Genomic DNA, 20391 nt, shown 5'->3' with positions numbered 1-20391 from the left:
CATTCAACAGTGGACGTTGATCTCTAGGTTTGAGGAAAACAAGCCAGAGAAGCACTGCTACAAAGGATTGGATTTTCTTCAGTGGAAAGGAGAATTTCTATTTAAGGAGTTTCTAAATCAGTAAGAAGTAAGTACATATCTAACTTACTCTTCTATTATAAATGTCTTACATAAATCCATATTTACAAATATGTATATGTATGTTTTTATATATATTTATATGTTTATATATGTAGGTTCATATATACCTATAATTCCAAATGTGTATATGTAGGTTTAAATATGTGTAGGTTTATATAAATATATGTAGTAGGCTTATATATGTACATATGCATACATATGTGTGTATATAGCACATATCTGTGAGGATACATGATGTACAATGCAGTATGGAATGGAAGAACTAAAAATAAAATATGGGAGCAAAAGTCACATTGATGAGGACTAAACTATCTTCTAAAAATTATGCCTCCAAGGAAGTTTAGAATAAGCATTTTGTTGGTAAGTTCTAAATTTTATCAGAAGAACCCATGGAAAAAAAATCTCAAGTTGAATAAATGGAAGTGAGGTATGGTCTTCTCCTTTCCGGTTTATAACTGACTTTGTGCTGCTGGTTGAATTGTAGCAAAAATTCCCACTGAAACTGTTGCTGAGGGTGTGAAGAGCGGCTTGTGATGGACAGCGAGCTGAGTGCCAGCCTCACACAGTTTACTTTTTCTTCCTTCTACATAAGAATTGTGAGGATCTTTCTGTTCTAGTAGGAAAAATGCCGTAAGCTGAAAATGCTCTGTGACTCTGTGTGTGTTTGTGAGTTTGTGTGTCATGTGGGTACCACAACTTGAACTCAGGGCTTCATGCATTGTTTGGCTTTTTTCTTTACTACTGGTGCTCTAAAACTTCTAGTCTGGCCTTTTGCTGGTTTGTTGGAGATGGAATAGTACAATCTACTAGCCAGGCTTACACCTGTAACCCTAGCTACTCAGAAGGCTGAACCTCAGTAACCAGAATTACAGGTATGAACCTGGCTAAGACATGCTTTTGTTGGTTGTGGGACTTGAACTCAGGGCCTCGGGGTTGTTCCTGAGCTCTTTTGCTATGGCTAGCACTCTGATACTTTGAGCCACAGCACCACTTCTGGTTTTCTGGTGGTTTGTTGGAGATGATAGTCTCATGTACTTTCCTGCACTGGCTGGCTTTGAACCATGATTCTCAGATCTTAATCTCCTGAGTAGCTAGGATTACAGGTGTGAGCCTTAGGCCAGTGCCTGGTCTAAGACATGTTTTAAGGAGTTTCTGTGGCAGTGAGAAAGAAGTACATCAATAATTATACTCTTCTATATAAATTGTTTGCATAAATCTGTATGTATGTGTATTTATATGCTGGATATCTCTGTGGTTATATATGCATACATAATATTACATTCATGCATTAGTTATAATAGACTTCTATATGTATAGTTATTATATATATATAATATGTATATATATATATATATATATATATATATATATATAAATTTCCCAAAGACTCCATCTGCTTCCACTTTTCCTGGCATCCTCCCTTAAGCTGGCTTTCCCTGTGTGAGCCCTCAACCACCTGTTGATCAGAGGATACACTGAATTTTGTCTGTCAGCCATCTGCCATGTTCCTGACACTTGACTGGCTACCTTTGGGATAGACTCTCATTAACTTTTTGACTCAGATTGGCCTCAAACTAGGATTAGTGCACTCTCAGCCTGCATATTAGTTTGGACTACAGGTGTGAGCCACTGGTACCCAGCTTACAGATTATTTTTTTTAACAAAAAGTAGAAGTGCTGGCTTAAAACTTTAGAACTTAGGTCATGAACACACCTGTGGCTAATATATTAGAAGCTTTCTCCCTCTGTCTCTCTGTCTCTGCCTTGCATGGATAATTATATTGAGTATATCCCTTAGGAGAAATCCTCATGGTCTGTGTATATACTAGCCAATGAGGGCTTTGTGCAGGAAATAAATGCTATGGCACTAGTGAAGCCTTTATATAACTATCTTCTGCTAAGAGCTTCGTAGGAATTCTCAATGCACAGAAACCATGTGAGATAATACAAAATGCTTGCTTTTTAGATGATTTGTTTTTGTTTTTGTTTTTGTCGGTAGTGGGGTCTGAACTTTGGGCCTGGGCACTGTCCCTCAGCTCTTCAGCTCAAGGCTAGCGCTCTACCACTTGAGTTGCAGCACCACTTCCGGCTTTGTCAGATGATTTGTAGCTAAGTTGGAATTTGATCTCAGCAATGAGGTACTATCATAATAAACATTAAAAAGTATTTACAATTCAATGATGAAATAGACAAAAGGCAAGAACATAAGGTTTCCAAGAAAATAGACATATGATCAAGAAAACCCATATGAAGTCATTAAAAATTAAAGCTACATAATAAGCTGGAATGTAATTGCTTAAGCTTTCCTGAAGACTAAATGTGCTAATTTTCAATGAGAGGATATCAAGGAAAGGGCAGCAATGAGAGGGTTATGAGAGGGCAATAAAACCAACATTGATTACCTGATGTTGAGATTACCAAAAGATACATGCTACAAGCTCTTGAAAACACAAAATGGTGTTATTATCAGAAACTTTAAACTGTTTAATTCAATGAGCAATCGTTCTACATGAGGAGTGAAACAACAGAAAAATAATGCAGACAAAGGCATTAAATAATGTGTGCAGATGTGTGACATGACAATTTTAGTTTCTACCAGCAACAAAACTTTATTTTGGGCTTCCTTTTCAGTCCAGATTGGTGGGAATGCAAATTGATTAGTTTGGTAGATTATTTCTGCAGCTCTTTTACAAGCAAAGACATATGGATTCCAGAGACAGCAAGAGACAGGATGGTGTAAGACGAATGCCATTGTCATCAGCTCTCTGGTTAGAAATTTCCAGAAAACTTACTTGAAATTTAGTTCTGCCTGCTCAGCTCTTAGCAATTACACTGCTTGAAGTCCTCTGCTTCTGTTGAAGTTGAATACTCTGGTACTCAATTTATGTACCCTGTAAGCTTTAGCTTTTGACAAAAAAAAAAACAACAAAAAAAAGACGACGACGATGAAAAAAAACAAAACAAAATAACCTCATGGGCTGGGAAGTTGGCTCAATGGTAGAGTGCTTGCCTTCCATGCATGAGGCCCTGGGTTCAATTCCTCAGCACCACATAAGCAGAAAAAAAAGCTGGAAGTGGTGCTGTGTGGCTCAAGTGGTAGAGTGCTAGCCTTGAGCTGAAGAGCTGAGGGACAGCGCCCAGACCCAGAGTTCAGGCCCCACGACCAGACCCCCCCCCCAAAAAAAAAAAAAACAAAAACCAAAAAGATGACGATGAAGTAATGTGGAATGTAGAAGAGAGACAAAGGGAGACGGGCCCTGGTAGCTCAGGCCTGTAATCCTAGCTACTCAGGAGGCTGATATCTGAGGATCTCTGTTCAAAGCCACACTGGGCAGGAAAGTTTGTGAGATTCCAGAGAGTTCCGGGAAGATGGCGGAGGAGAAGCTGGAGTCTAAACAAGCTCTTGCATAGAAAGCAGTTTTAGAGTTCCAGTGAACAGTCCTAAGCCAGAGAATCACACCAAGTGTGCCATCACAGGACAGAGAGTTAGGCCAGAGAGGGAAAATCCAGGCAAGGAGACACATCTGAGCTCTTGCCAGCAGCCGTCATGGCGGCGGCAGCAGTGGCGGCAGCGAGCCATACCTGAGCCACAGAGAGTCCGGGACCAGACACAGCGGGCGAGCAGATTCTACTCAACACCAGCAAGAACCGACAAGGAGCGGACATCTTCATCCTGCAGTTCGCAGACCAGAGACGACCCAGGAACCAAGATTCAGCATGAGTAGAAGCCTGACGTCCTCACTCCTCAGGGAGCAGAGGAGGGAAGGCCACCCCTTCCCCCCAGTACCGGAGATCTCCATCTTGGATACCGACAAAGCTCAGCAGAGCTGCTAGCTCCAACTCAAGCCTTGGAATAAAACGAGTCATTTAGCAGATCACAAGAATTTAACAGTGGCGTGACCTGCCAGACTCAGCTCCACCCAGGGAAAAGTCACCCAGCTCGGGCACCAGCCCTAGGAGTGGCTTTCTTCACTGGGTAATCAGAGCCAGAGGCTGCCCCTCCCTCTAGCAGCCTTGACAATCAATTGAAATTCAGTAAACAGAAACCCTGAGAATGGCTTCAGGCTGGGCTCTGTGAGTTTCTCACAAACTAGCCCCCGGAGAAAAGCTACTGTTTGTTGAAAGGCCTCAACTCTACCCAGAACCTAGCTTCATCACTGCATCCCCCTCTTTTGTGATACTCAAAGCAGATCTGCCTCCCATTGAACTAGCCTGGGAGGAGGATCGCCAAATCCTGGGTAAAGCAGAGCATTTTTCTGTCTGTTCGAACAAACTGACTTAAGAAACCAACCAAGCCACAGGACCACAAGCAGACCAGAGTCTCCAAGAGGCTGGTTATGGACACAAGGTAGATACAGGATTTTTCCCATCCCTCCCAAAAAAATCAAAGAACTTTTCTACTTTTCTTCCTTCTTCCTTCTTCCTTCTTCTTCTTCTTCTTCTTCTTCTTCTTCTTCTTCTTCTTCTTCTTCTTCTTCTTCTTCTTCTTCTTCTTCTTCTTCTTCTTCTTCTTCTTCTTCTTCTTCTTCTTCTTCTTCTTCTTCTTCTTCTTCTTCTTCTTTTTCTTCTTCTTCTTCTCCTTATATAAAAATTTTTTTTTCTTTTCTAAAACTTTTTTAAATCTTTAATTTTTGCCTTTTTTGAAAAAAAATTGTTTTCCAGTAACTTTTTTTTCCTCTTATAATTTTTATTTTAGGGATACGTGAGTGTGCATTTTTCTTTCTTTTTTTGTTTTCTTTCTCTTTTTTTCTTTTTTAATTATCTTTTTGTTTTTTGTTTAGCTCTACTGAACTTCTGATCTTTTTTTCTTCCTTTCTTATCCTTTTCACCTTTTCCTCTCTTTTGTTCTTCTTTATGTGACTTAATTCTTGTCCTGCACATCCTCAGATAAACCCGTAGTTGACTATTAGACCCTATCCCCCATTGTGTACACACTTAATCCACAAATTTATTACTCAATTCAAAACCTCTGAGACTTAAATTCCTTAATAGCAGTACTACCTCTTTATACCTATATAATATTTTAAGCATTTTTATTTTTAAGTTTTTCCACATATCCTTTATATCCCTCCCCTTCTCTCAATATATTCACTTTCTTCTCTAAATAGATTGTTTTTGAATCTGCATAATATTATTAATTTTTACTTTTCTATTTTTTCTGGTCTCTTTTCTTTTTCTTTTTTTTTTTTTTGTTGGCCGTGAGGCTTGAACTCTGGGCCTGGGCGCTGTCCCTCAGCTCTTCAGCTCAAGGCGAGCGCTCTACCACTTGAGCTACAGCGCCACTTCTGGTTTTCTGGTGGTTTATTGGAGATAGGAGTCTCATGGTCTCTTCTGCCCGGGCTGGCTTTGAACCACGATTCTCAGATCTCAGCCTCCCGAGTAGCTAGGATTACAGGCCTGAGCCACCAGCGCCCGGCTTTCTGGTCTCTTTTCTTTTCCCTTTCCCTTTCTTCTTTTTTTTCTCTCCCTCTACTTTCATCCTACCCAACCTATTTCTTGCTTTGAGATTAGGACTTAGTTAACTCTCCCTGTGCCTTCCCACATCAATCTATTCCTATTTTTTACCCACATCTCTCCCTAACCCTAATAATTTCTGGTTTTCCAAATTCTTCTCTGCAGTTCGTAGCCCATTAACATATAGTTGTTTGATGTTGAATAGATGTATCTGTTGAACTAGATTGTATCTGTAGACTATTGACTGTGCAAATTCAGACTTTGGTTGATGCTTGCCTTAAGATAGCGTTCTAGCACAAAACGTGCTATTTTCATCTCAAATAGGCAGAGTAAGCTGGAAAAACACAAGAAAAATGGCAAATCCAGGTATCTCAATTCTCAATCTTGATAATCAGAGGACAGAACAGATAATGAATAATCCAGAAGAGAGTTCCCAAATAGCTCTACAAACACTGCTGGCAAACATGATAAATGAAAAGATTGAAAACATACAAAGGACTCTGTATGAGCGTGATAGGGAGAGAGAGGAGGCAATCCAAAAGTTTATACAGGAATATCATAAGCGTGAGGAAACTACTCAAAAACTGATACAGGATTTGCGTGAGCAGCTTGAGAATACTCAAAGAGAAAGGCAGGAATGGCGTGAGCAGGCTGAGAACACTCAAAGAGAACTACAGGAATCCCATGAATGGGAGGAAGCTAATCAAAGAGTAATACAGGAATTGAGAGAGTAGGAAGAGAATACACAAAGATCACTAAAGCCATTCATGGAATCCATTAACAAAGAGCTGAAGGAAGTCAGGGAGACCACAAAGGGAATGCTGAATGGAACCCAACAGAAGGAATGGGAGTCCAAGGAAACCATAACCAATCAACTAAGTGATTTGAGAATAAACACTGACCACCAAATTAAGGAAGTAAAGAAGTTCATACAAGGTCTAAAACAAAGCTTCGACAAAGAATTTGAAGCCATCAAAGCTGACCAATTAGAAGGAAAAGAGATAAAAAACAAAGTAGAAAGTCTTGACAGCAGGTTAGACCATGCAGAAGATCGAATCTCAGGGATTGAAGACAGCCTAGATATTATAGAGAAAGAACATACAATCATCCAAGACAAGTCCAAGAAATATGATAGATCTATCCAACACTTGGAAGACACCATCAGGAGGCCTAATCTAAGGATAATGAGTGTAGAGGAGCACCTAGAAACAGAAGTTAATGGTCTAGGAAATTTGTTTAACAGGATCCTAGCAGAGAACTTCCCAAACATGCAAAAAGATAGGCCTATTCAGATACAAGAAGCTTTTAGAACCCCAAATAGACCAGACCAGAATAGGACATCCCACCGTCACATTATAATCCACACAGGATCAACTCAGACCAAGATCCTTAAAGCTGTCAAGGAGAAAAGATTAATCACCTATAAAGGGAAACCAATTAGAGCCGGGCGCTGGTGGCTCACGCCTGTAATCCTCGCTACTCAGGAGGCTGAGATCTGAGGATCGCGTTTTAAAGCCAGCCTGGGCAGGAGAGACCGTGAGACTCCTATCTCCAATAAACCACCAGAAAACCGGAAGTGGCGCTGTAGCTCAAGTGGTAGAGCGCTCGCCTTGAGCTGAAGAGCTGAGGGACAGCGCCCAGGCCCAGAGTTCAAGCCCCACGACCAACAAAAAAAAAAAAAAAAAATGGGAAACCAATTAGACTCACCTCAGATTTCTCAGCAGAGACAATCAAAGCAAGAAGAGCCTGGAATGATGTATGCCATGCCCTAAAAACAAACAACTATCAACCAAGAATACTGTACCCAGCTAAACTCTCCTTCATAACTGAAGGCCAAATAAAAACCTTCCATAGCAAAGAAAAATTGAAACAATACATCTCCACCAAACCAGCCCTACAAAAGATTCTTAAAGATATCCTACACATAGAAAACCAACAAGACCACAATAAAGGCCAAGAAACTGCACCCAAACTGAGAATCCAAGAACCATAGGAAGAACCCAGTTTTTGCAGCCCCCAAGAAAGTGGATAACATGGCAGGAACTCCCAAATACCTATCAGTCCTATCTCTTAATGTTAACGGATTTAACTCTCCAATTAAGCGACATAGACTGTCTAGTTGGATTAAAAAACAAGACCCTTCTATCTGCTGCCTTCAGGAGTCACATCTTGCCAGTAAAAACAAATACATTTTCAATGTTAAAGGCTGGAACAAAATCTACCAAGCAAACGCCCCCCATAAACAGGCGGGAGTTGCAATCCTAATATCAGATAAAATAGACTTCAAATTAAAATTTGTGAGAAGAGATGAAGAAGGTCGCCACATACTAATTAAGGGATCTCTCCTTCAGGAGGATATTACAATTCGAAATATCTATTCGCCAAACAATGGAGCACTCAAATTTATCCAAGAAACACTACTTTCCCTCAAATCCCATATAGATCCAAAGACATTAATTGTTGGGGATTTTAACACACCACTCTCCCCACTAGATAGATCAACTTGGCAAAAACTCAACAGAGAAACCGCAGATCTAAACAGCTGCATAGATCAATTAGATTTAACAGATATCTACCGAACATTTCACCCAGCAGCATCAGAATACATGTTTTTCTCAGCAGCACATGGAACATTTTCTAAAATAGACCACATTTTAGGCCACAAAGCAAACTTGTCTAAATTCAGAAACATTGAAGTTATACCTTGCATTCTCTCTGACCACAAGGGAATAAAATTAGAACTCAACACCAAAAGCCACCAAAGAAAGTCCGGTATCACATGGAGGCTGAACAACACACTGCTGAATCACGAGTGGGTCATGGAAGAGATTAGAAAGAAAATTCAAATGTTCATGCTATTCAACAAAAATGAACACACAAATTACCAGCTCCTCTGGGACACAGCAAAGGCAGTACTCAGAGGCAAGTTTATAGCTCTGAGCTCCTACATCAACAAATTGGAGAGATCTGAAACCAACAATTTAATGACACATCTAAACCTCCTTGAAAAAGAGCAGCAAGATAAACCCCAATCCAGTAGAAGGAAAGAAATAATTAAAATTAAATCAGAATTAAATGAATTAGAATCCAAAAAAACTATAGAAAGAATCAACAAAACAAAGAGTTGGTTCTTCGAAAAAATTAACATAATTGACAGACCCTTAGCAAATCTTATCAGAAAAAGAAGAGAATACACCCAAATAAATGAATTTAGAGACGAGAATGGAAACATCACTATGGAAACAACCAAGATTCAGAACATTATAAGGGAATACTTCTCAAAACTTTATGCTAATAAATTTGAGAACTTGACAGAAATGGACCTTTTCCTAGCAAACATTGACATGCCAAAACTAAACCAAGATGAGTTAAACCATCTTAACAGGCCCATATCAAGCATTGAAATAGAAACAGCAATAAGAGACCTCCCAGCTAAGAAAAGTCCAGGACCAGATGGTTTTACAGCGGAATTTTACAAGGCCTTCAAAGCAGAGCTCACACCAATACTCCTCCAATTCTTCAATGAAATTGAAAGAGAAAGTTCACTACCGAACACATTCTATGAAGCCATCATAACCCTCATCCCAAAACCAGGCAGGGACTCATCAAAGAAAGAGAACTATAGACCCATTTCTTTGATGAACATTGATGCAAAACTTCTCAACAAAATTTTGGCCAATCGACTTCAACAATTCATCCAAAAAATCATACACCACGATCAAACAGGATTCATTTCAGGGATGCAAAGCTGGTTCAATATACGCAAATCAATTAATATTATTCATCACATCAACAGGAGCAAGAATAAGAACCACATGGTTATCTCAATAGATGCAGAAAAAGCATTTGACAAGATCCAACACCCCTTTATGATGAAGGTTTTGGAAAAATTAGGAATCCATGGAACATTCCTCAATACAATAAAGGCTGTATATGACAAACCTATAGCCAGCATTATACTTAATGGTGAAAAACTAAAGCCATTTCCTCTTAACTCAGGAACAAGACAAGGATGTCCACTCTCTCCACTTCTCTTCAATCTAGTATCAGAATGCCTAGCTACAGCAATAAGACAAGATGCAGACATAAAGGGGATCCAAATAGGGAAAGAAGAAATAAAACTCTCCCTCTTTGCAGATGACATGATCTTGTATTTAAAGAATCCCATAGTCTCCACTCCCAAATTACTCAAGCTGATTCAAAACTTTGGCAAAGTAGCAGGGTAAAAAGTTAACCCCAAGCTTTTCTGTATGCCAACAATGAGAAAAGTGTGGCTGAAATTAGGAAAGCAACTCCATTTGTAATAGCCCCACAAAAAATAAAATACCTAGGAATTAACTTAACCAAAGAAGTGAAGGACCTCTATGATGAAAACTTTAAAATCTTGAAAAAGGAAATCAAAACAAAACTTAGAAAATGGCAAAAACCTCCCATGCTCCTGGATTGGAAAGATTAACATCGTGAAAATGGCAATACTTCCCAAGGCTATCTACAAATTCAACGCGATACCTATCAAAATTCCAACCTCATTCTTCAAGGAAATAGAAGAGGCAATCCAAAAATTCATATGGAACAATAAAAGACCCCGAATAGCAAAAACGCTCCTCAATGGAAAGAACACTGCTGGAGGAATATCAATACCAAATTTCAAACTCTACTATAAAGCCATAGTAATCAAAACAGCTTGGTATTGGCATAAGAACAGACCTCAGGACCAATGGAATAGAATTAAAAACCCAGAAATGAACCTACAGACCTATAGCCATCTAATCTTCAATAAGGGAGCTAAAACAATAGAATGGAAGAAAGACAGCCTCTTCAGTAAATGGTGCTGGCAAAATTGGTTAACTACTTGTAGAAAACTAAAGCTAGATCCTTATATATCACCCTGCACCAGAATCAAATGGATCAAAGACCTCGAAGTCAAAGCAGACACTCTGAAAACATTACAGGATGGAATAGGAGAAACCTTGGCTCAGGCTGAAATTTTCTGAATAGAGACCCAGAAACACAACAAATCAAAGAAAGGTTGGACAAATGGGATTGCATGAAGTTGCAGAGCTTCTGCATGGCAAAGGACATAGCTAGCAAGATCAATAGAAAGCCCACGGATTGGGAGAAGATCTTCACTAGCCATATAACAGACAAGGGTCTCATATCTAAAATATACTTGGGACTCAAAAAATTAAATCCCCCAACAACAAATCCTCAAAGAAACAACTGCCCAATAAATAAGTGGGCTAAAGACTTAAAGAGAAACTTCTCTGAAGAAGAAAGAAGGATGGCCAATAGACACATGAAGAAACGCTCAACATCCCTAGCCATAAAAGAAATGCAAATCAAAACAACATTGAGATACCACCTCACTCCAGTTAGAATGGCAAAAATCAAGAACTCTAACAACAACAGATGCTGGAGGGGATGTGGACAGAAGGGAACCTTACTTCATTGTTGGTGGGAATGTAAACTTGTTCAACCACTTTGGAAAGCAGTATGGAGGTTCCTCAAAAGACTTCACATAGAGCTTCCTATGACCCAGCAATCCCACTTTTGGGCATTTACCCAAATGTTTACAAACAAGACCACAGTAAAGCTACCAGCACAACTATGTTTATTGCAGCATTATTTACCATAGCTAAGATATGGAACCAACCCAGATGCCCCTCAGTAGATGAATGGATCAAGAAAATGTGGTATATATACACAATGGAATTCTATGCCTCCATCAGAAAGAATGACATTGCCCCATTTGTTAGGAAATGGAAAAACTTGGAAAAAATTATATTAAGTGAAGTAAGCCAGGCCCAAAGAAACATAGGTCCCATGGTTTCCCATATTTGCAATATCTAGTATATGTATGAGTCAAGCGGAAAAGGTCAGATAATGTGATGTTAGGAAAATGAACCCTTAGATATGTATTTAAATGTTTTTTTCTTTCATGCATTTGTTTCTAAAGCATTTGTAAGCTTATCTCTTTGTTGCTTTGTATGTCCCTCCCCCACAGTATAACCCCTGCTTTCACTATATTTGATGTCAGTATAACTTGTGGAGGAGATGGGGAAAAACCAGTTGTTTAAGGATACAGGTGGACCTGTTGCAACAATGAGAAGTACAAGTTGTCATGTCCAAAACGAGCTTTACAACATTGGTGCGGGGGGGGGGGGGGGAGCGCGGGAGAGGAGGGGGGAGGATTAGGTGGAGGGGGGAGGCTGGGAAGGGATGTGAAGGGTAAACAAAGGAGGAGGCTGCAATGCTTGATAAGAAATGTACGCATTATCCTGCCCATGTAATTGTAACCCCTCTGTACAGTATGTTCACAAAAAAATATATAATAAAATGAAAAAAAAAAAAGTTTGTGAGATTCCAATAAACCACCAGAAAACTGGAAGTGGCGCTGTCGCTCAAGTGGTAGAGTGCTCACTGTGAACTGAAGAGCTAAGGGACAGTGCCCAGGCCCAGAGTTCAAGCCCCACGACTAACAAAAACAAAACAAAACAAAAAAGAAGAGAGACAAAGGGAACGCCAGGGAAATCATTCATAATGAAGATGATTGGTTTCTCCTTCCTCATAATGTTGTGTGTGTGATGACCCATTATGAAAAGGACCACACAGAATCAACTATTCTCTTCCACTTCAAAGAGTACTAGCCAGCAAATGCAATCTGTTTATTCAGAGCAGAGAAGGTCCCATAGGTTCTCAGGCCTTTGAGATTACAAATAGAAGGCTTGTTAAACAAACCCTTCAGACACCCCACTGAAATATAGTGGTGGTGTTGAGATTGAGAAGTGGATGGATGTAGAACTAAAAATCTAGTTCAGGTGGATCTGTCCTGGAATTGATTTTTTTAAAAAAAGTTTGTGCTTGTGTGGTGTTTGTGTGTGTATTTTACTTTGCCAAGAATTCTCTATGCTCCTTGGCAGAAAGCTCAAGAGAACTTTATTCAGTCCTGTTCATTAGTCTATTTCTTCCAGAGCTCAAAGGCAATGGTTCTTCATTAATCATAAACCTGAACAAGTTTCACAGTCACCATGAACAAGTGTTTTGACAACATGCTCCAACAGAGTGGGAAACTACTCCTGTAAGAAGGTCACTATTTCAGAGCTACTTGGATTTGCCCAAGTAAATACTGCTTGTTAATTTTGTGTTTAATGTCCCATTAAAAAAAAAAAAGAAATCAGGGTCAGCCAGTTATCTATGCCTGTGATCCTCGCTATGTAGGAAGTAGAGTTAGGAGGATCATGGTTTAAGGTTAATCCAGGTAGAGTTAGCAAGACAATTTGGGCAAACTAGGTTAATGGTTTGAATAAATGACTAATAAGTAGTATTAACTAGTTTATTATAGTTCAATGGTTAATAATTTGATCATGCGCTAAGCATAAGGAAAAATGGGGACTCAGTGATGAACTGAATGAATAGTTCCTTGTGAGGTAGAATGGACTTTAGAGTCAGGGGTGGAATGTTAAACTTCTCAGCTGGGGTGTCCCACAGTCTCATGAGCTTCAGGCTTGGCTTCCAGCAGGTGGCACTATTGCAATGTGGTAGAAATTTAGGTTGTGCCATCTGTTGGGGGAGGTTCCGTCTTTGGTGTGGTCTTTAAGGGACATGGGGACTCTGGCCCATTCATCTCTTTGTTTTCTGCTCTGTCTTTGCAGAGGACAAGACAATGGATCAAGTAACACTGGACTGAAACGTCTAAAACTGTGAGAAGTCAAACTTTCCTCTCAAGGTTTTTTTTTTTTTTTAAATCTTAGGTGTTTTAGCAATGTGATGAAAACTGGGCTAAAACATTAGTATCATCTTTAAATAAATGTGGAATTATTTTTCAATTTGTCTCAAAAAGTGTGACTTAAAAACTGTCTTTACTCCATCAATTTGAAAAGAAGACTTGTTTAAAAACCTCTCTTACGGGGCTGGGAAGGTAGCTCAGTGGTAGAGCACTTGCCTTGCATGCATGAGGCCCTGGGTTTGATTCCTCAGCACCACATAAGCAAAAAAGAAAAAAGCCAGAAGTGGTGCTGTGGCTCAACTGGTAGAGCGCTAGCCTTGAGCTGAAGAGCTGAGGGACAGTTGCCCAGGCCCAGAGTTCAGGCCGCACAACCGGACCCCCCCCCCAAAACAAAACAAAAAAAAACCTCTTACACAATGGACTTTTACACAGCCAGTAGAAAGAATAAAATAAAGTCATTTGCAGGTGAAAGACCCCAGACTCCTGGGATACTTTCGTCTGCGGGAAGGCGCCCCAGAAACCAAGACTCCAAACCAGCAGATGCAACAAGCAAGAGGAATTTATTCAGCGTTTGTGCAAACGAGCAGCAGTTACAGGCATTTTTAAAGGCAAAAACCACAGGATTAGCATATGACACCAGGTGCCCCGCGATTGGTCCATTTACAAGTCACTGTGTACTCCAGCAATCATTTTGCTACACAGGAAACTTTGTAACACTCTTTGTAAAATGGTTGGCTCAGGGCAAATCTAGGGGGAGCGGTCACCCTGGAGGGGAGTTCACATAGTTACAGGCTTGTGATTGGTTGACGTTTGACCTAGTTTGCTGGACTTGCCAGATGGTCCTTATCTTGGGTCCCATTTGGGGAATTTTCAAACAAGAACTTAGAAAAACATACTCTTTTGTTCTTTATCTTTAACCACAGACCTTGTCCCAGGGCCGGCATCTGGACTCTGAAACTTTTTACTTATTTTTAGGGAGGGGAAGCAAGTTTACAGAAGCAAAATCAGCAGTTAGCAATTGTAAAATGTAACTCTAAATTTTAATCTTTCATTCCCTCCTTTTTCTTTGGACTAATTTTAATCTTAAAATTCAGGGTGTCTCTTTATTATCTTGTGGGGTGTCAGTTGTTTTTAATGCTTGGTATTTGGATCTCAGAACTAATAGACGGACTGCGCTGATCTTTTTCTTTTACGAAAGACACCAGTCTGTTGAGTGTACAAGGTCCGATTGTAACAAAAGTAACAGTACCAGAGCCCCTTACATTTTTTTTTCACCAGTCCTGACTCCGTGTATCACAGTTAACTTAATTTTATGCCAGCTGTACTTGTAAGCTCCAATTTTAAGACATACTCATACCATTTGCTACATACTTAAACTTTCTGAGGTTTGTCTTAAAGACAATCCTTACTTTTTAAATTTTTTCAATTCCTTTCCCAAGGCTTTTTTTACTACCTTTTTTTTTTTTTTTTTTTTTTTTTTACAATTTCTTGAGCATCTTTGTGGCTGGAGTTTAAAACTGCCCAATTTTTCCTTGGCTTGTGGAACCTTTATCTTAGAACAGCCTTAAGGCACCACTGTGATGCAGAAGCTTGCTAGGTTTTAAGGCTAAGAGTATTACCTCCATAGATAACACACTCAGGTTATTACCATACCAGAGCCAAACTAGGCTGTGACCATAGAGTAGATTTCCAGTCACTATGCACTGAAGTGCCTAAGGCAAGCAAGCCAGTGATATCCTTGTCCTCAATATCCACTGTGGGAAGAGAGGGTTTCTGGATATCACCCAAAAGAATGTCCCACAAGATCTTAGATTTAGCAGCAGTCAACCAGGAAGCAGACTCAGGTGATGGAATCAGGCAGGAGTTCCTCCAGGTGGCTGTCAGGCAGTCATTGAACTTTACCCATTAGGGTATGCAGCAGCAGCAGCAGGGTCTCTCAGTGGCTCCAAGGGACTGTCACACCTCATGCTGGGCTGTAAATTCCTACACAGACTGGTTAAGGATACATTGCATAGGTTTGACAGGCTTTGATCCTGCTGGTTTTTAAGATCTTCAAACAATAGCCCAGGACAATTTACCAAAATCACAACTTTTTTTTACTAACCAGATATTTTTGTAAATAGACACAGAAGGCTCAGAAGGCTTAGTCTTGTAACCATCTCTGACAGATGCAGTCTCCACACCTGGCACACCGACAACTGTTAACACTATTTTTTATGCCTTTTAAAAAAAAATATTTTATCTATTTTGCCTCATTTTTTCAAAACTGACTCTGGACCCTTGATCTTAAAAAGGGGATAGAAGGGCGAAGGTCCACCTTCTGTAACTTCTTTAAGCTGACTTCAGGGGCGTTGATCTTACCTAGCCAGGAACCTATAACCTTAGCCTATTTTACAAAGAGGCCATCAGGGTTAGATGTCATTAAGAACAATATTTTAACTTTTGACAACTGCACAGACCTTTTCTCTGGCTACAGCAGTGTAGCTTGTTTAGCACTCTGGTTTGCAAAAGCATCTTCCTAGGTGGCTTAGGAATGTGATCTCTAATGATCCCAACAATGCCTAAGTTACCTTTGCAGGCCTTTAGTGTTTTGTTTTTTTTTTTGTCGGTCGTGGGGCTTGAACTCCGGGCCTGGGCGCTGTCCCTCAGCTCTTCAGCTCAAGGCGAGAGCTCTACCACTTGAGCTACAGCGCCACTTCCGGTTTTCTGGTGGTTTATTGGAGACAGGAGTCTCACGGTCTCTCCTGCCCGGGCTGGCTTTGAACCGCGATCCTCAGATCTCAGCCTTCTGAGTAGCTAGGATTACAGGCGTGAGCCACCAGCGCGCGGCACCTTTGCAGGCCTTTAGACAGATATCAATAGAAACACACTCTCAGGTTTACAAACTTTTTCCTGAGCAGATGAACTTTATGTAACTAGTGTCAGCTCAATTAGAGCTGTCAATTTGAGCTTTTGGCACATAAAGGTGTAGTAGGAAGACCCCTACTCAGGCAGGCAAGCCCACCTAGTCGTCCAGAGTGACAGAGCCCACCGCAACAAAGTTGATATTAAAGAAGCAACTTTATTGAGAAGGTTCCTACACTGACCGGCCAGGGCCGCAGCACAAGCTCGGGAGCTGATACTGCGACCCCGAGCGGCCCACATGCTTAGGTTTTTAAAGGCAAAAATCACAAGGTGAAGCCTGGTCACGTAGGCGACCAATGAGATTGTCACACACCCAAAAGATTGCACAGTCATACCAGACCACACACAGGTGGCCAGTGAGGTTACACTTTGTCACATAATGTCTGTTTAAACCAGCCTATCATTTTGGGTTTAAATGACTCACAAATTCAACCGTAAAGTGGGCTTAAGGTAAATATACACAAAGGAGTTTAGTGAAGTTTAATATATACATGTGAAAAGGTGGAGTTTATAGTAAACTCGGGATGTCACCAGCATGCCAGTCAGCATGCCAGCATGAGCCGGATTACTGGCTACCTGTTTAATCGGTCAGTCTTTAACAAAACAATGAAGGTGGGTTAAGTTAAGGGGAGGGGGACCTAGAGGCATTCTTTTCATTTCAAGAACTGGGCTGGTTGGAGCCAAGGTTTTTGTTTTTTTCTATACCCCTAAAACAAAAACAAAATCTGTAAAGAAGCTGTCCCAGCTCGAGTCTCCTCTCAGGGCCTAGTTCAAAGGGGTTGAGATTTAAACTATCCCCCACATTTTATAACATTGGCTTTTTACTATCACAGAGGACTGGCAAGTTCCTGTCCCTTACAAGGTAGATAGTCATGGACATTAGGCATGCTTTCAAACTCTTCCCATGACCTCCCGGCTATGACCAGTTTTGAAGGGCCACGCACAAATGACTCTAGGATCTGACATTTCTGCCATCCAAGCAGTGGCTTACTGTCCCAGGAGTGTCTTCTCCACATTGGGATAAATGCCTCATTAGCTGGTCGCTGGACTTGAACTCGGGCCTGAGCACTGTCCCTCAGCTCTACAGCTCAAGGCTGGCACTCTGCCACTTTGAGTCCCAAAGCATCTCTGCTTGCTCTTTCAGCACTCTGCTGGCTGAGTAGAGGTGACAGTCTCACAGGGACCTTTTTCTGTCTGGGCTGGCTTTGAACCAGTTTGCAGATCAATGAGTCTTATAAAAGGCCACCTTACTCCAATTAAAAGCAACAAGGTGGTCAACATAGAAGTAGCTTTTAAGCATGCTCTTACCTGAAACTTATTAAGAGTCAAAGTTACATCTGACAAACTTGTAAGAATCCTCTGTGCTTTGCTCTGGACTTTGCTGGAAACTTAAAAAAACAACAACAACAACAACCTATAAGAGCAAACTGGAATAGCAATTATTTTGGCAATCCTAATTTTTCCTCTGTGCACATTGAGGCCAATGTTAAAAACAACTTTACCTTTAAACTTTATATCCAAAAATCCATTCCCTATTTTTTTTTAAGTCTCCTACTAATCTTTTTTTTTTTAATATTGTATACCTTAGTTTTTATTTGCATTTTGAAAAGATCCCTTGAAATCTTGAGGCCAAGTGTCACTCGTTGCCTCTTGGCTGCTTGTTTTAAAACAGACACACATTAAGATTTTTAAACTCAAATGACAATTTTTTCTTAATGCGAAAATAACAATCATTATAACTGAACCAAAAAACTAGACTTAGCGTCTTTATGATTTTTAAAAACATCCTAATTGTAAAACATTAAAAGCAAGTCACATTATACAAATAACTTTTTAACCCTCTTTTTAAGGCCTTCCTAATTTTAATGTTAACATATCCAAGGGGAAGTTTTAGCAATACTAATCAGATCATCACATCACTCATTTTAATCATCATGTTTTCAGTGTCTGTCTGCAGGGAAAAGAGAGAAGAAAGATGGGCCACTCAGCCTCTTCTATGGAATGGGCACACACCCAATCCGACTCTTTAGGGTTAGATGAACTGCGTTTGTGCCAGCTTGCCCTCTTTCACCATGTGTGGACTCCTCCCAGGGCCTGTCCCACCATGTATGACCAGCTGAAGTGCACTTCTGCTTGTTCACCCCTTACCCCTAAAGATAGGTCTTCTGTTGGCTTCTAAGTTTTTCCCCGTCTCTTCTCTTGGTTCTCGAATGAAATACACAGTTTTAGACAGTCAGAACAGGTAACATCTTTGACAGTGTTAAACTAACCTTTACATTTAAATTCCTAATATTTATCCCCAAATTTTAGCCAAGGGAATTATATCCCAAACTGCCAATGTATTTTTGTTAAGCCAGGTAACTTGATTACAGTATAAACAGTCTTATGCATTTTAAAATATTAGTTTTTAAAATACCAGATTTTCTAATTTGCAAGTTAAAGAATTTTTAAAAAGCCATTTAAAACAATGTGAAGATTTTTTAAAAAATTTTTTGGTAATGTCCAACCCTCATAACCTTTTGAATTTTTAAATTTAAACTCACCCGATTGTTATAGTATGCTGACAATTCTTATCTTTGAACACGTTCACAGACACACACAAAACACTCACACAGATCTTAAAGCGCGCAAAAATCAAAATCAGTCGTACGTACACCTTTTAAAGTTTTTAAACAAAAATTTAAGACAGTATTTCTTTTAAACTAGGTACCTTTGTTGGGCTTTATTTTCCCAGAGCTTGTTTGTCTAGCAAGGCAATTCACTAATTAGTCTTTTGAATCCCTTCTGTTGGAGGAGGGCTGGGGGAGGGGGTCACCTAAAACTAAACTGGCCAGATTTTTTAAATCCAATTTTAGACAAGAGCACTTTACAAATTGTTACATTGTCAGGACTAGCTGAAAAAGTCCAAACTAGGCACACAGCCTTCTACACCCTCCCTGCTGGCAGCCTCCACAAGGAGAAAATGCAGCCTGAGGCTTGAAGGGAACCAAACTAGCCCAGTAACCTTCCATGCCTCACAGGAAGGGTGGGCATAGCAGGTCTGTGACCGAGCCCAGCTGGAACTTTTATTCCCCCAGAGATGTTCAAATAAATAAATAACGAAAACACAGATAAACACAAAAACCAAGGATCCACATTTAAAACTGGTACCAATTCTAAAACAGAACTAGACAAGAACTGAAGGCTGAGTTGGGGACTAATGGGCCCCAGTTTATCCCTACCGGAACTCTGTGCTGCTCTCACTCAGCAAGCTGAATCCAGAGTCTGCTGAGTGAGCCTGCCATGCTCACCCTAAACTTCCCTACCTCTGGAAACAGAATAGAAAACACACCGAAGTAAACAAGACAGACAAGTGGCCACAAAGACAAAATAAGGTCTCAGTGAATGGGGCGACATTTTATCACCATTCACTTACCAGGGGACTCAACACCCCCTACTCACCTCCGGAGGATTTTTTTGTTTTGTTTTGTTTTGGATTCCTGCAAACGTTGACCCAGGGGCCTTCCCAGGTGGAGGAGAATTCCCAGTCATCTTGGGGCAAGGGACAAAAGTCCCTAGCGGCCGTCCCTTCAGACTGACAGGTTCTCCCCCATGCTCAAACCCCCTGAGTCAAGGCCTGAGGCTGAGATCTAACTGGGGCCACTAGCAGGTGGTCAGTGGCAATTTTATAACTGACAAACAAGCAAGTTCCTAAAACCTGACAATCTGGGCTCGGGCTGTAACTTCCTTCCAGTGATCTAAAGTCAGACTTAAGGGCATTGTTAGTTGCTGCCCCATCCCTTTAAGGACAACAAAATAGACAACAGAGACAATTAACACTAAACAAAAACAGATGAAACCGACTGCAAATAGAAAAAGCAACTTCAGATGGGTGTGGCCGACCACGGCTAAACTCCCCAGGAAGGAGAGAGATTCCACATTCCCCCCTTCCTCCAGGTCACGGGAAGGAGAGAGATTCCACGTTCCCTTCTTCCTCCAGGTCACCCCGGAGTAGGACTCCAGGGCGGGGGAGAAGAAAGAGATTCCACGTTCCCTCTTCCCCCCCAACACTCAGGGCACGTCTGCCTCCCCCACTGGCCTCAATACAGACCCTGTACAGGCACTTTTCTTTGGATCCCAGAGTGCAGAATACAGAACAGAGATAACAAACACAGAAGACGCGAAACG

The 20391-nt window shown here is 40.6% G+C and overlaps 1 long non-coding RNA gene across 1 annotated transcript; it reads left to right on the top strand.

The window, feature by feature from the left end:
* The first annotated feature begins 40 nt into the window (after positions 1–40).
* Positions 41–13417, top strand: LOC122104793. The gene is made up of 2 exons (XR_006146983.1): positions 41–127; positions 13247–13417. It is a non-coding gene; the product is annotated as an uncharacterized LOC122104793 (long non-coding RNA).
* Positions 13418–20391: the final 6974 nt, after the last annotated feature.

Source organism: Dipodomys spectabilis, unplaced genomic scaffold (genome assembly GCF_019054845.1).
Source record: "Dipodomys spectabilis isolate Male_0828 unplaced genomic scaffold, ASM1905484v1 ptg000030l, whole genome shotgun sequence".
Taxonomy (NCBI): Eukaryota; Metazoa; Chordata; class Mammalia; order Rodentia; family Heteromyidae; genus Dipodomys; species Dipodomys spectabilis.
This window is presented reverse-complemented; position numbering and strand designations above follow the sequence as displayed.